At 42.7% G+C, this 14,905-nt stretch overlaps 1 protein-coding gene across 8 annotated transcripts in view; it reads right to left on the reverse strand.

Moving 5' to 3' along the window:
• Window positions 1–14,905, reverse strand: part of KCNMB2 (potassium calcium-activated channel subfamily M regulatory beta subunit 2) — a 138,331-nt gene that overhangs the window by 77,570 nt on the left and 45,856 nt on the right. The gene's annotated exons all lie outside the window — the stretch shown is intronic.

Genomic DNA, 14,905 nt, shown 5'->3' on the forward strand with positions numbered 1-14,905 from the left:
TTTGCAATTATTCTTGTATGGACTGCCTCAGCACTAGGGACTCGTTTTGTGGGTCTTTCTGGTCGGCTTCATGGTGATGGCTGGGCAGGAAAGGCTGCTGCCCAAAAAATAGGAAATATTTAACTGCCCAGACCCATCCTCTGCATCTGCGTTCAATGTATTGACATGGTACCACCTAAAAGTGGGGTTTGGGATTTTTTGATCCTTGAACTTTGCTTGCCCTGTGGGCTTGGGCTCTGTGCTTTATCACCTTCTCTGAAACTGTGGAGGGACAGCAAATATTTATATATTCCACTGCCAGCTGGGATTAATGAGAGCACAAGAACATGTCTTAAGTGCACTACATTTTTTTAGACATTTAGATGCCAGAGAATCTTAGCTGGAGCAAACTCTGATAGTAAACAGCTGGTGAGGCAAATTGTCCTGAAAGATTAAAGGCCTTAGCTTACCTTGAGTGGCACTATAAATGTCCACCCACCTCCATGGGGCTGCTAAAGGTCACTCACTGTGGGCAGGGGAAGGACACAACGAGGGGAAAGGGGATGGAAGGAGAGAGGGGTAATTCTACCCAAGTGTGAAAAATGCATATTTTATGATTGGCTTTTCGCAAATGTTACAATGGATATTATATGTGTAATGTTAGAAAGTTATGCTGTATTAATTCTCTTAAGTAGTGTGTTAAATATAGTTTTAGGTTCCAACATAATGTTAAAATAGAGAATATGTATGTCGGGAAGGTTTTTTTTTTTTTAGGAATGAGATACTCGCTTCGAGGAACACCTAAATCTTCCAAAGGAGAGGAATTGATGGCTTCTTATCAGAAGCAGCTAATTTCTTCAGGCCTTGCTCAGACTCCAAGATGCCAGAGGATTAAAGGAAACAGTTGACATACAACAGACAGAGTTTCTTGTTCAGAATAGAATGTATGCATAACCATGAAGGATGTATGAATATGCAACAAGTGTATTGGTTTAAGGGTGATTCCTTTGTTCACAAGTCATGCTTTTCGTGACTTAGTGTCCGAGAGCATCCCGCCATCCGTAATTCTTTGCTTTTTATTGTCTTGTAATTGTCCTAACTCTAAACTTTATTACTCTAATTGTATTACTATTTTTATAACCATTTTATTATTATTAAACTTTAAAAATTTAAAAAACCAAGCGATTGGCGTTTTTCACACCAAGTGATCTGCTTTTACCCATGTCTCTGAAAGCGTGTGCCAGGCTGAGTCCCAGCTGAGCAGGGCTGGCAGAGGGCTTGGCTGGCAGGAGGGCTGTGGATTGCACTACCCAAAGTCCTGATCTGCTGGAGCACAGAGCAATCGCTGTGGCAAAGCCACATGGAGCTGAGTGTGACAAGGGCCAGTGCAGGGCAGCCCTGGCTCTGAGCTGGGCTCATCCCAGCCATAGTGAGAGCAGTGCTGGCAGGCAAGGCAGAGCCCAGCCAAGCCTTGCTGGCAGCTGAGTCGTGCTGCTCACACGTCTAACAGTGAAGGAGAAGCTGGAAAAGGCTTTTCTGGGGATTTGCTTGGATAGTTTGTTGTTTTTAAAAGGCTGCACAGCAGGGTCAAATTGCTGCCTGCGAGGAAGGGAATTGTGCTATCTTTGCTCTCTTGAACAAAAAAGCACAACTTTTGGGTGGTTTTGTGTATCTTGTAGGGCAGAGATAACTGAGTTACTGCCTCTGCCAAGGCTGCTTTCAGGCCAAGAGTCAATTCACAGCAAGGAGAGCTGTACTGAGGGAAGGAAGCTGTCTTGGCCTGACCCAAACTTGTTACCTGTTGACAAAACTGCTAAATGTCCATGAGTGAAACTGTAAATCTGAAAATCTGGGCTGTCCCCAGATAAGCTGCAGCTGCCATTGGGGTAAGTGACACACAGCTTTGTTTCAGGCTGAGGAGTGAAGGGAAAAGGTTTGGGAAGTGCTGCACTCTCTGAGATCTGTGGAGTGTGGCTGGGGGCAGTCCCTGCCTCCCCTTGGGCAGGGTGTCACTGAACCACCACAGCTCTGCCTCAATCCTTGCCTCATTTTTACTTTTATTTTACATCTGTATGTCTCTAATGAGGTACCTAAGAGAAAGCATGTTCATGGTCTTGGCCATACCCTTCTTCCTCTTGTCCAGTGAATGCCCCTCACAGCCTGGCCTTGGGGTGGAGGAAACCTGATGAGACCCAAGGATCACCTGGGATATTTGGAGGTAGCTGGAGAGGGAGTGGTAATTTCAGGTGAGGGCGATAGGGTGGGTGACTCCCACCCTGGGGTGGTTTTGCTCAGCACAGGAAAGGGAAATGATGCTCCCACTGATATTTCTGTCAAGTAAGTCACTCAAGACAGGGAAAAAGAGACAGGGAAAAAGGGGACTCCTGATCCCCTTCCTTCCCCTTCCTGTCTCACTAACAGCAGCTTGGGATGGATTTCCAGCTGGGTTAATTACCTCTAATTGCCTGCAGCCTCCTAGCCAGCCTCACCTCTCCTGAGGAGGTGATGGCCCAGTGGGAGCAGCTGTGGTGTGATGCCCAAGGAGCTGCTCCTGCTGCCTGTGGCCAGACACCCCCTGAACACATCTTCTCCCCTGCCCAGCACTGAATTGCTTTGGGCATCTTGTAAATTCAGTTACTTGGGGGAAAACAAATGTTTTCGTTCCCACAGCTTGATAAAAACTTTTGCATATAAAAAAAATGTGTTTTCCACATGGGTTTGTTGTCACAGATTTCCTTCAGCTGCCTGGTGCAGTTCATCTCCACTGCAGCATTATGTAGTTTCTGAGAGCTGTAATGGGGAAAAATGACCTTTGAAAAGAGATTTCAAATATTCCTATAAGGACACAACAAAGTTTTCCTTTTCTTCCTACCCCAAAGCTAGGCTTTGTTTTGTATGCTTGAACCAAAAAAAAAAAAAAAAAAAAAAACCACAAAACAAAAACAAAAACCAAAACAGCTGATTAAGAGGTTTAGGTACATTTGGTATCTGTTTATGCAAAATCCAGGGCTTAGCTGTGATGAGATAAAAGTAAATCTGGCTGTATTGTTTCTCTTCCACATTTAAGTGATCACAGAAAGAGCAGCCATAGCCCAACTGCTCAAACACACTATTTTCATGTTTGGTTTGTTGCTTGTATTAGTGTTAAGTCAGACTTTAAAAGGAATTTTCTGCAAATTTGTTTGTATGAAGTCGGGCACAGAGCAATTCAAAGCTTGGCATGGCAACAGTGAAGGGGAAGCAATTCAGAAATCCTGGGAAATGAGTCTGGCAGCATTTCAGTGTTATTTACCTTCCTCTATAATCTCATTTGTGAATACTAGGACCAGTCAAAAATCTGTGTGCTCCTCTCCATTCTCCTCCTTCATTAACCTGTGATACCAATTAACCAACAAATCTCTGGGTTTCACCTGATCCTCTAATGTCCATCACAAATAATTGTGCTAATTAAATAGGTGACAGAATGGTTCAGATGGGAGTGCAGTTCCTGAGATGGAATGGACACATCAGCGAGCTGTGAGAGCGCTTGGAGTAATAATATTTAGCACTAACAAATTAAATTTTGGAACTCCATAGAAATTCATGCTTCAAGGCTTAAAGTTAATCTCTGTCAGGGTAAAACCACTGTTGGCATAGATAATCCTGTGTTTACCAATTAAGGAATTTCCTGTAGCTTCCTCAGAAGGCTGTTGCTGGCTGGCTTTGAAGGCAGGATTGCATCTAGCAGGGCATTTGTTTTACTTGGGTGGCAGCTCTTACAGCAGGTGCACTCACCCAGGAGAATAAAGCAAAAATGGGCACAATTCCATGAATATAGGAGACATCAACTGGGGTTTAGTCATTGTGCTGGGGTTTGGGAGGCTGACTGCCAACTTTGTTTTAGGCTTCCTATGTGTTTTGGTGCAGCGCAGGCAATTTTTCTGTGTCTTTGTTAATCTGCTTTCAAATAAGAAAATACAATCCCTCTACTGACACCTTTTCAGTTGAAACACACACCCTTCACTGAGGAGGGGTCAGTTCTTCCTGTGGGCTGGAACATTCAGCACCTGGCATAGTGGAACATTGAATTTGAGGATTTTCATTTTTATTTGTGATGCTGCTGCCATTCTTGATGATAAGGATGACAGCTGTAGCTTTGCTTTTCCTGAAGTTTATTGGTTTCAGCATTTATTTTTATGTTTCATTTTCTTACAGTAAAAGCTACTTTTCACATATAACAGCCTGTTAGTTTGATTTTTCAATTGTGAGGATAGATATTAAAGAGAACCAGGAGTTAGCAGAAGATGAAGCAATTTGACAGGATCTCTAGAATCTGAATGAAGAAATGAGGGTTAATTTATGATAAAACACTTATTTTACAGCATATATTCTGTCTTATTCACACAGATTTAGTGAAAGAGATAGCACAGCACAAGCCACATCTGAAATCTCAGAAGCTGGGGAGATGCTGTCATATAACTTGTAGCTGTTTTTTTCATGTCTGGCAATAAAATAAGTTATAAATTAAAAAGATGAGTTAGAGAGGAAAAGGAACTCCATTTGGATAAGCAACATTTCCATTTTGTCATGTGCACGTGAAAGCCAGAAATATAACATATGAAAAAGCACATAAGAAATAGGAAAAAAAGTGCTATCCTGGGAAATGAGAGCTTGAGAATCTGAAAGGCAGTCACTGCTTCAGAGAGGGAAGGTTTGTTTCTGCAGTTACTATGAAATCTCATGAATGAAAATGTCATTCTGCTGTATTTGTGCTATTATACAGTGCAATTTACTGGCAGGTAACCAGCTCTTTGAAAGAAAAGCTGATGGTCCTGTTACTGTGATGCTGTAAACACACAACCCAGATAAAACATTGCCAGAGAGAAAGAGCTAGAAAATAGTGTGGTCTCCAATTAATTATCCCCCTGCCTTTCCCTCTCCTGGCCTGACCAGTTTGCTCTCCCTCTCTCCACCCCAGGGCATTACTTATCACCCATCCAGCCTCTGAGAGCTGCAAAATCATCATTCAGTACCTGTGAAACAGCAATTCATTTGCAGCTGCCACTGTCCCAATCTTTCATTCCTGGCTGCTGCTCACACCAAAGAGCTCAGAAATCTGCCTCCAGGACCCTGAGGCAGGCAGAGATGTGTGTGTGTGTGTGTGTGTGTGTGTGTGTGTGTGTGATGCTGAGGTGCTGGGGTCTGTGCAGCCCCCCCTGTTCACACACCACACTGGCTCCTGCATGTTGCACTCATGTGCAACCTTCTAAATGCATTTAATTGATCTTTATGGCTCCATGTTTGTCTTCCACCTGGCTCAACACGAGGCTTTAATTGGCTACCGTGTCACACATATTAATAATAAATATGGCAATTAGCTAAAATTGTACTTGTTATTTGGGTACCTGCTCTGTGTTATGTATCATGCATGAAGGCATGCCAGAGCTGCTGTACAGCCTCACAAGCTGAGCCTGAGCACATTCTGGCCTCATGCTGTCCCTGCAGCAGTTAATGATGCCAGGGCTTCATCCCAAAAAATAGACACTTTGGGATTAGGTGACACCTACAGAACAGGTTTGTGTGACACCATTTGCAACTGTGAAATTCTTTAACATAAATCACTTGCCCACATCTCGCCTGTTTTCTGGCTGGGAGGAAGGTGTGAAGTTGCTTTGTAGGCTGGGAATGAAAGTCCAGTGCCCCTGCTCTCAGATGTTTCCCAGGGAGGTCTGAAGGCACTCTTGATGATGAGCTGCTTTGAAAAATGTAGCCCTTAATTTTGGCAGCTCTTTGAAGATAAAATGTTTTTATTGTTGTTGTTTCCAGCTTCCAACAGATCCCAAATTTGTGATATTGTATTTCTGTCTCCCAACAGTCAGAATAAGGTAAGGCTACAACCACCTTGCAATAAATAGAAGAAAGGCAAGTGGCTTTGTCAGGCCTCTGATGATGAAATACTTGTGTTGGATTTTGTATCAACTTTGAGATGGGAATTGGGCTGGTTTTTGTTCACCTTTAGCTGACAAACAAGATTAAAATGCTATTTGTGCTCAGTCTCTGGCTATTGTTGACACTGTCCTGTAAAATCCCTTCTGCTGGGTTATCAAACTCCATCACAAAAATAGTCAGGGTTTCTTCCCCCATCACTGAGAGGTGCTTTTCATATTCTAATCCTTTTAGGGTAAGGTGATTTGACACCTAATATTTCAAGACAGAATCTATTATGAAAGCAAAATTAATCAACAACTTTTATTCTCTGATTTCCTTTATAAACTCCAATGTATCTTGGCATATATCTCTGGCTTATGCATAAGAGATGAAAGTTATCACTGTAAAAATGTTAAAATCATTAAAGATGCTGTCACAGGTGACTATGATATTTATTCATGCTCATCTGGGGGACTTCTAAGGCTGATGATGTGGTTCAATAGAAATTACAGAGTGGGAGTTTTTTTTAGCATTAACAGTTGTTAAGTGTGTCAAAGCTGGTGAAGTCAGAGGAGCTTTACAAAGACAAATGCGCAAGAAGCATGACAGCTGGTGAAATTCATTGATGAATTCTAGTAAGATGGATTGGAGAGAATCACCTCAACTTCTTATGTGTTGGCAGATTTTAAATTAATTATATTTTAACTGCTTTGGAAACAGACCTGAGAACAAATTTGTGGAGCGCAAAGTAAGTGGTGGTTCAATAAATGAAAGATGTATAGAAAAGTAATCATCATTTTAGCTGTGTACAGAATGAAAAAGAAATCAAACACTGAAAATATTATTACAGTGCCATTAACATAAATCAATTGCACGCTTTATCCTCAGAATCTTTTTTCATTTCTGGTCATCCTATCTCATAAAGTCTTAAATGGTTATAAAAAGAGTGCAGAGATTGACAGTAAAAATTATTAGAGACGTGTAAAGATTTTTTTTAAGAGGGGAGGCAGCAGCCTGGAACTGCTTAGAAAACAGCTTTAGCTGCACTAGGAAATTTGAGCAGCTCAGCAGGACCAAGGCAGGCTGTAGGTGCTGAACGTGGTCCCCCTGTGCCCTTGCTCACCTCCACTCTAACCATCAGGGCCCCTGAACTTTATAAACCACAGAGATTTTAGCTCAGGGCTGTGGAGCTGAGTGGCAGCTCCTGCTCCAGGTGTGGGTCACGCTCTGCATTGGGGACAGAACAAAAACTACAGCCCAGCCTGGGCTCTTCCTGAGACTGGGGGTTGTGGAAACAGCCAAAAGGGGCCCAAATGCTATTTTAAAAGGTACTGTTCTCTAAAACACAGACTGACGATCTCACCCTCAAAAGCTGGCTCTATCCCATGTACCTCTTGGTGGAAATGGGATTTTAAGCCTTTCCTGCCAGGTCCTTGCCCAGCTCCCTAGGTTTGGGAATGTCCAGCACAGTGCACCAGCTGGCTCTGGGGGTTTTCACACCCTGTCCCCTCCAGCACAAACTGCTAAAATCAATCTGCTGGAGCTTCTGTATTATGCTAAAATATTTGCCACATGATGCACACCGATTGCTTAATAGGGTTTTAGACAACCCCTAGAAATTTCTGCAGGTAAAGAGAGCATCTAACCATTTTATTGGGCAAGCTAAGTATTTTCAAGGATATGCTGTCTCGTGCTTTAAGGTGCAAGTCAAACATGCAGCTACAGCAGACTCAGGCAGTGCTTCCCTTCTTGGCAGGTTGCTCTGCAGTTTTGTGCCATTCCTGGGAGGAATGTTGGCATTCCCAGGCATGATGCAAGTGGGAGCTCCCCTGGGCACACTTCTCATGGCATTTCAACAAAGGGGAAGGAGATCTGTCTCCCCTGACATTGCATTTGGGGTGGGCTCAGCCCCCCACTCCCACAGGTGCTTCTGGCACCTTTCTGCATTTCTCCTGATAAAATGGAAGAGAGAAACAGTGTTTCTGAGGTGTAAATAATGTTTAACAACTGGGCTTTGGAGTTGTAAAGGAACTCCTGCACTTACGCTATAATCATTCTGGTGGTTGATTTAGAGCCAAGTCCTGCTGGCCTGACTGAAGCAATTAGCCTGATTACTGCCAGAGGGACGCTCATGCAATTAAGGTGAGCAGTGTTTGCTCTTTATTCTGGAAACCAGTTGTCTGTATAAAAGTAGTTGACACAGTGCAGTGGTGCTGAGGCAGGAGGGTGATGGGCTCCGAGACAAACCTCCAAGCCCTGACAGAACCTGGTGTCTCTCTTGGAAGAAAGATGGACAGATGGACACTGTCTGACACTGCTCTGAGGGGAAAGCTAAAACCTGACAGTGAGAGACATGTCCTGGTGTGTTTGCTCTGTGGGACTGCAACTGTTGTTGTTTCCCCAGCTTCTCAAAAGGATGGAACTGGCTAATTAGATCTACAATTGCCATCTATCAAAAAGAGCATCTGAAATCTTCAGTGATATTTTTCCCCCCTCTCTCCCTGCTATTTCTAAGGCACCTATCAATGTGGTGCAAAAATACCATCTGGATACCTGGCTAGTGACCAGCAGGCTGTGGTATGTGGGAGTTTTAAACAGAGACAAGAGAATGGAGAGTGGAAGGGCAGACAAACACCATGTTTTCATGGATCCTTTTAGTTCATAAATGAACTGAGAAGCACAGAAGGGCAGAAAAATACCTTTTCTTCAAATTTTCATGATGAAGGAAGTAGGGCATGTCAAATCTTCTAGGAACTTCCTTAGAAATATTTAAACTGCTTGGGAATTTGTTCCTCCAGATGAGCAAGGCTGCTGCATTGACTCTGTGGATGAACACTCACCAGAGAGCAGGAGCACCTCTGCAGAGGAAACTTCTTCCTGCCCTGCCAGGAGAACCTCTGCACTGGCTCTGGATGCCAGCACTTATCTGCATTCACAGCTCAGATGTTTTACCAAGGGCAGGCACAGCTCTGGGGTCAGGAGCTCTGACTTATCCCTCCCCCTGAATTCCAGGAAATTTAGAGCTTTTATTTGATTCCACAGAAATCAAATACACTTTGCAACGTGGGAATTTGCCTTTTTGACGGATCTGAAGGGTTTGTGAATAGCCTACCCCAAGGTTTTAGTGTGAAGCCACTTGTGTCATCTTAGTGATGATGAATTCACTCGTATCAATGGAGTTTACTCTTTGTGTTAGCACTGTCCCCCAGGTGGGTGCCTGTGTGTGCACAAAATAATGGCTCAGTCTGGCAGAATATCTTTGCTAAGAAAACCTCACTTGTCAATTACTGGGGATTTTCCCTGAACTCTGGTGGTTCTGGAGCAGAAGTTTGGGCTTCTGGTGTTATGACAGAATTTTGCAGGTTCAGTGATAGCTTTTGACAGCTCAGGTCCCAGCAGGGAAAGACTCCTCACTTGAAATCAATCAACTTTATCACACAGGAAAAAATAAAATTAAAACCCACTTGAAGCTCAAACCTGCTTTAACAGGGGCTCCTCTCTGAGAGTTGTTACTGCAGATACCTCTACACAACGAGCATATTTATGTGGGGAAATATCAAAAGGTAGGTGCACCTAACAAAGACCTTCCTGATCATGCTTATTGCACCAGATAAATAGTTTTAAAATACAGAGGGTTTTTTTGAGTTTTTAGTGAAAAAGTACATCCACATATGCATCTCTGAAGAGTTTTTTAATTAATTGCTTTCAGCCATTTCCTTTCATAAAATTAGAACAATGATGGAATAGACTGGCTGTGGAGTTTGGCCGAGGAAAGATTATACTAATCCACTTGAAATATGCCTAAAACAGAAAGTAAGGAGAGATAAAAGCAATTTTTTTCCCAAGGCTTGTTTACCTGTGACAAAATCCTTCCAAATCAGCTGTACACAAAATACTGGATCATCTTAATTAAACTCGACCTAAAGAAATCTTGCTTTGGACTTCTTGGGATATTTCATATCCAGAGAGTTTGTCCCATGATTCTTTTAGCAAGATGGGGGAATATGTATTTCATGCATTTAGTAATTAGGAGAGCAGCAAAGCTTTTAAAGAGCAGAGTGACACCCAGCTCAACTTGCTATATGGAAGCAAACAAGAAGGGGGAATTTGTCAGAAATCTTTCTATATGCCCTGAGGTATCACCAAGAGTGATTTTCAAGAGTCAGGGGACCTTTCATTTGCATATTCTCCAGTTAATAAAAGGCTATGGTTACAAATGAACTTCCTTTGTTCCCTCCATGAGTTATTGCTCCCTAAACCTTGAACTATATATTCTTTCTTGAAGGAATTAAAAGATGTTCTAGTTAATGTGATGCTTTCCACTCAGACTTTCTTTCCAAAACTCTTATTTTCCAGAGCAGTAAACTTTGCCAATACACAACAGCCCTCCCTACACCAACTCTACAAAGCCTGGTTTTCACAGCTGAATCAATTCTTTCCCTATCACCATAAGTCCAGCTCTGGAATTCCACATACAAGCTTAAAAATGGCTCATTAGTAACCAGATGGGCCCTGAGGATCAAAGAGCAGTGAGGGCAGACACGCTGCTGTCCTTCTTTGCCCTTCAGCCAGCCAGTCCTCGGCTCTGCACCACATTGCTGTGGTCAGCCTGTGGCTGTCTGAAGCCTGTTTCTGCAGCAGCCTCACCAGGGCATTAAGGCAGAGCAATTTGTGGTGTTCAGCTGGGCCAGGGCTGTGGCTGCTCCTTGCTCCCTGTGCTTGCTCCTGGCTGTGCTCTTCTCCTGCTCCTCCTGCACCAGCTCTGAGGCTCGTTGACTCCCAAGTGGCCTCCCTCTCGAGTCAAGACCAGAGCACAATTTTCAGGAGGTTCCATGAGCTTGGAGGGCCAGGAGAGCCTGAAAAGTGGCTAGATGGGAGTGGGAAGTCAACAAGAGAGAAGGGGCAATGCCAGCCCTGGGGCTGATGGGTTCCCTGAGCTGTCCCCCCAAAAAAAGCCAATACACTCCTGATTGAGGTCAGGGAGACAGTGTATTTGGCAGCTGCACTGAGGAGACCTGGACACAGGTCTCCAGGAGGATTTAATATTCCTTTATTCCCTCTGACTTTGATTTAACCATGGGCTGTGATGCTTTAAGTACCAGATATTAATTAGAAGTGGTAGCAGGTCCCAGAGGGACCATACTCCAGATCTTCTCACCATTCCTAGTTTGACTTATTTCAGGTTACTACTCTGAAACGTTATTTATGCACCCAGGAGCCTGACATTTATAATGCCTAACTAAATTTGCAAATAACTAATGGCTGTCAGTGAGGAGTACCACTCTGCTGAGGTGGAAAATAGCTTACCCATGAATAAAACCTAGCCAAGTGTATGGGATGTTTTCTGCAGCACTTCTTTAGGGCAGGCAATTATCTTGTCCCTCCTTTGGACACACACCTAAACAGGCACAAAGGGACAATGCTACATGGAGGGGTCCCACCTTGGAGAGATGAATCACTTTGGGCTGAAGCAGAAACTTCACTCTGAGCTCAGATCCTGTGGAAGGGAAGTGGGGAAGTGGGACAAATGCTCTTTTGGTTCTTGTGGTCTTCAAAACCCTTCTGGAAGTGGTTGATTCAGCACAATGCAGTGGCACAGAGTGGGAGGAACACTGAATTCAGGCAAAATTGCTGGGTACCTGTGAATGGCTGGGGCATCCCATTTGGCACAAGCAGAGATTATTTATGGGTAGTAGGATAGCTTTGTATTAAGAAAGAAAAAGTATCTGAAGACATAATAGGAGTTTTAACAGTATCTAGGGGGAATTTCAAGTTGGGATTTAGCTCCAGACTACATTTAGTCAATTTTTTGTCCTAGCAGAGATTCTCTGCATTTGCTCAAATTTTAGTTCCTCTAATTCTTCTATTCTCTTACTCTCCCCAGGCAGTATCAGTCTGGTGTTATGTGTGCCCTGACAGAATATGAATACACGTGTGTTGCCTGTAGTGACTCTACTGTGACTCACAGCACTTCCAATTTAGGCCCACTTCTATTTTTGGAATAAAAAAGGATATCTAGGATCATTGGACTTTAAAATCACTGAAAAGGTAAAAAGGGGCCATCTGATGGGGGTGTAACTGCTGGTTGCCTCTACGAAATCTTAGCAACCCTGTTGATTTAGCTCGCACCAGACTTTCTATATTAAGTACGTGGACAATAGAGCTCACTCAGTGGGAGACATGAGGTTTCCTCCTATATGACATAAGAACAGTGCAAAAATATCTCAAAAGGCAAATATATTCATGTTTTATAACTTTCTCCCCTTGATTTGTTTCTGAGTAAAAAAGCTTGGTGTTTTGACAGCTGAAATTTTTTTGTGTCTGTGAGGAAATACGTTTGACAGAAATTCTCCACCCAACTCATTCTGACTGTTTTTAAACCACATATCAGGTGTTAGTTTTCTTCTCATCTGCTATTTTTACAACTCTTCCATATCTCCATGGCATGTTAACAGTCCCTCTGCATGACAAAAAGTAAATATCACCCCCTTGCTCGGTTGCAATTTTGGTGAGCACAGGGAAGGATTGGGAGCAATATCTCCAGGGTTTGCCATGGGCTGAGTCTGGTAAGACCATAGACCTTGAGGTTAATGACCCAAATTCCCTAGATTCACTGTTAAAAATGGTATTTGTATATTTGGTGTTCCTCCTATTCCCATTCCTACCTCCTCTATACCTTCTCTACGTGCCATTGATCCCTCTTTCTGCCAGTCACCCTTATTTTTCCCCTCTTGCAGTGTTTTCTCCCGCACTCACTGCCTCACTGTTGATGCTCACTTGCTGTCCTCTCTGTTGGCTGTCTTTGTGTCACAGAATGTGCAAGACAGGCACAACAGGAGAGGTTATAATGTGGAAAATTTAGAAATTTCCATTATGGTGTTTTTTCCTTCTAAATTGGCTGCACAAACAGTTTCCACTGGCACTGTGGACTTACTCTGGAGAGTTGGGGAACCACAGGGACATGGCAAGTGCTGTGAGAGAACGGCCCATGCGGTGCACGATGGATGATGCCAGTCATTTTAACAGAGCTGAAGGAATTCAGACACTTTTCATGAATATTCAAATGAAATTGAAAGCTGTTTAACCTGGCTCTCACATCTGTCTGGTGGGAGCACTTCAGTGCTTAGGTGTTGCTCATATGACTACTTGCAAGATGTGAATTTTAAACCTGACTACTCAGAGTGTGATGGAAATCCAGTATGAAACAGTATACACTTGGTTGTGAAATTTGCAATTCGTTTTCTGCCAGTTAGCTGCACGCATCAACTAATCAAGGAACACCACAGGACTGAACCAAGCAACACAGTACGAATTTGCAAACATTTGCCATTCCCAGAAGATCTGTAAGCCAAGAAGTTGTTTGCTGAAGAAAGCCCTAAATAATATCAAATAAATAAATTAGAAAATTGCGTGACCTCCACAGACAATTCATAACAGAAAGGGCAAGTGAGATTCATGGCAAAAAGTACTCATTGAGCTTGTGAAGAAAGCTCCATTCCTCAGCACAGGGAATCAATCTGATGTGGTTTGCTTCATTATCTGCTGCCCATTGATGGAATGATGGGAGATTTGGAGTCACTTCTGACAGGCTCTCAGATGAATGGGTATTTGGTCCTGGCAGAAGTTTTTCTAAGTGGCCAATTTGTCTGGGGTGGTTTTGAGAGCAGATTTAGTTTTGGATCACGGGATTTGCCTTGTGTCATATCTTACAGTTGAAGATGCCTGCAACATTGACCTCCTGCTAGACAATTTGGCTTTGCATTTTGCCCTATTTGGAGCCTGTGTTCAGCCTCATTCCCTGAACACCACTGTCTGTATTTCCACTGCAGCACTACCACATCAGCCTTGTTGCACTGCCCTTTCCCCAGAGATGCTGAGGGATTTGCCCAAGTCTCCAGAGAAGTCTGGGCACAGGCTGAACACAGTCTCCCATCTCCTCATGGTTTTACCTTTTCAAACCCTTTTCTCAGAGGCACTGCAGTAAAAACGAGAGTAAAATTGTCTAAACTTCTGGACAAAAGTGAGATGGAGAGGAAAAACCATATACTTGATTTCTGCATGCATTGCTCATTTCTGGCACAGATTTAGTATCTTTGTGTAATAACTCTTTGATCCATATTGCAAACTGCTACAACAATTTCTTTGGAAGAAAGTTTTCACTGTTATCTTTATGTACTCAGTAGAGTACATAATACAGGTTGAAATGATTTCCCCCCAAATTTGCAATGCAAAGTAATGCAGTTAACTGAAAAGTTCTTGCTTGGATCAAATGAGGAATATTTATGTTTCTTAAAAGGAATTCTTACCATTCCTGATCCAATATTGCTTCTTTTTGGCACAACCAGTATTCACTTAGACTGAAAGCACTTTTGTTGTTAAATTGTCATTGGTGTTTTGTTTTAAAAAGAATTATATCACGATCTATTTACAATGCAATATAATACACTGAAGTTCTTCTTAAAGAGAACATTGGTTAGGATGAGTAAATTCAAATTACTTGGTAAGTCCCTGCTTAAGAATTCTTTTTCTGATGAAGATTTAATGAAAACAATCAGTCTAACAGAATTCTTGAAGCTGTGAGTTTTTGGCAACTGTATTGTAAAATATCCTTAGTGACATCCACATTAAAGTAGATTTAGAATGGTATCATAACCTTAATTTGAAAATTTAGCACAGCAAGTGCCTCCATACCTCTTGCTGCAAGATATGACTCTCAGCTTCTTTACGTGCATTTTTAATGGGTCCTGTGAGAAGCATTTCCACAAGCAGAACATTTTATTGTTACTAAATACCACTCACTCTGAAGTCCCTCTGTTGTTTGGGAATGAAACTTTAATGAACAAGTTGAAACAATTCATCAACCCAGGGAACATCACACTCAGATCAAACACACCAAATGATAGGGGCTCTGCATATGCATGGAAACATGATTTTCATTCATTATGTTCCTGCTGCTCATCCTGGTGAGGGTCACACACACTCAAATACAGGAACTCGCAGCCCAGCCCTGCCCAGGACC

This window comes from Taeniopygia guttata, chromosome 9 (genome assembly GCF_048771995.1).
Source record: "Taeniopygia guttata chromosome 9, bTaeGut7.mat, whole genome shotgun sequence".
In the NCBI taxonomy this organism is placed as follows: domain Eukaryota; kingdom Metazoa; phylum Chordata; class Aves; order Passeriformes; family Estrildidae; genus Taeniopygia; species Taeniopygia guttata.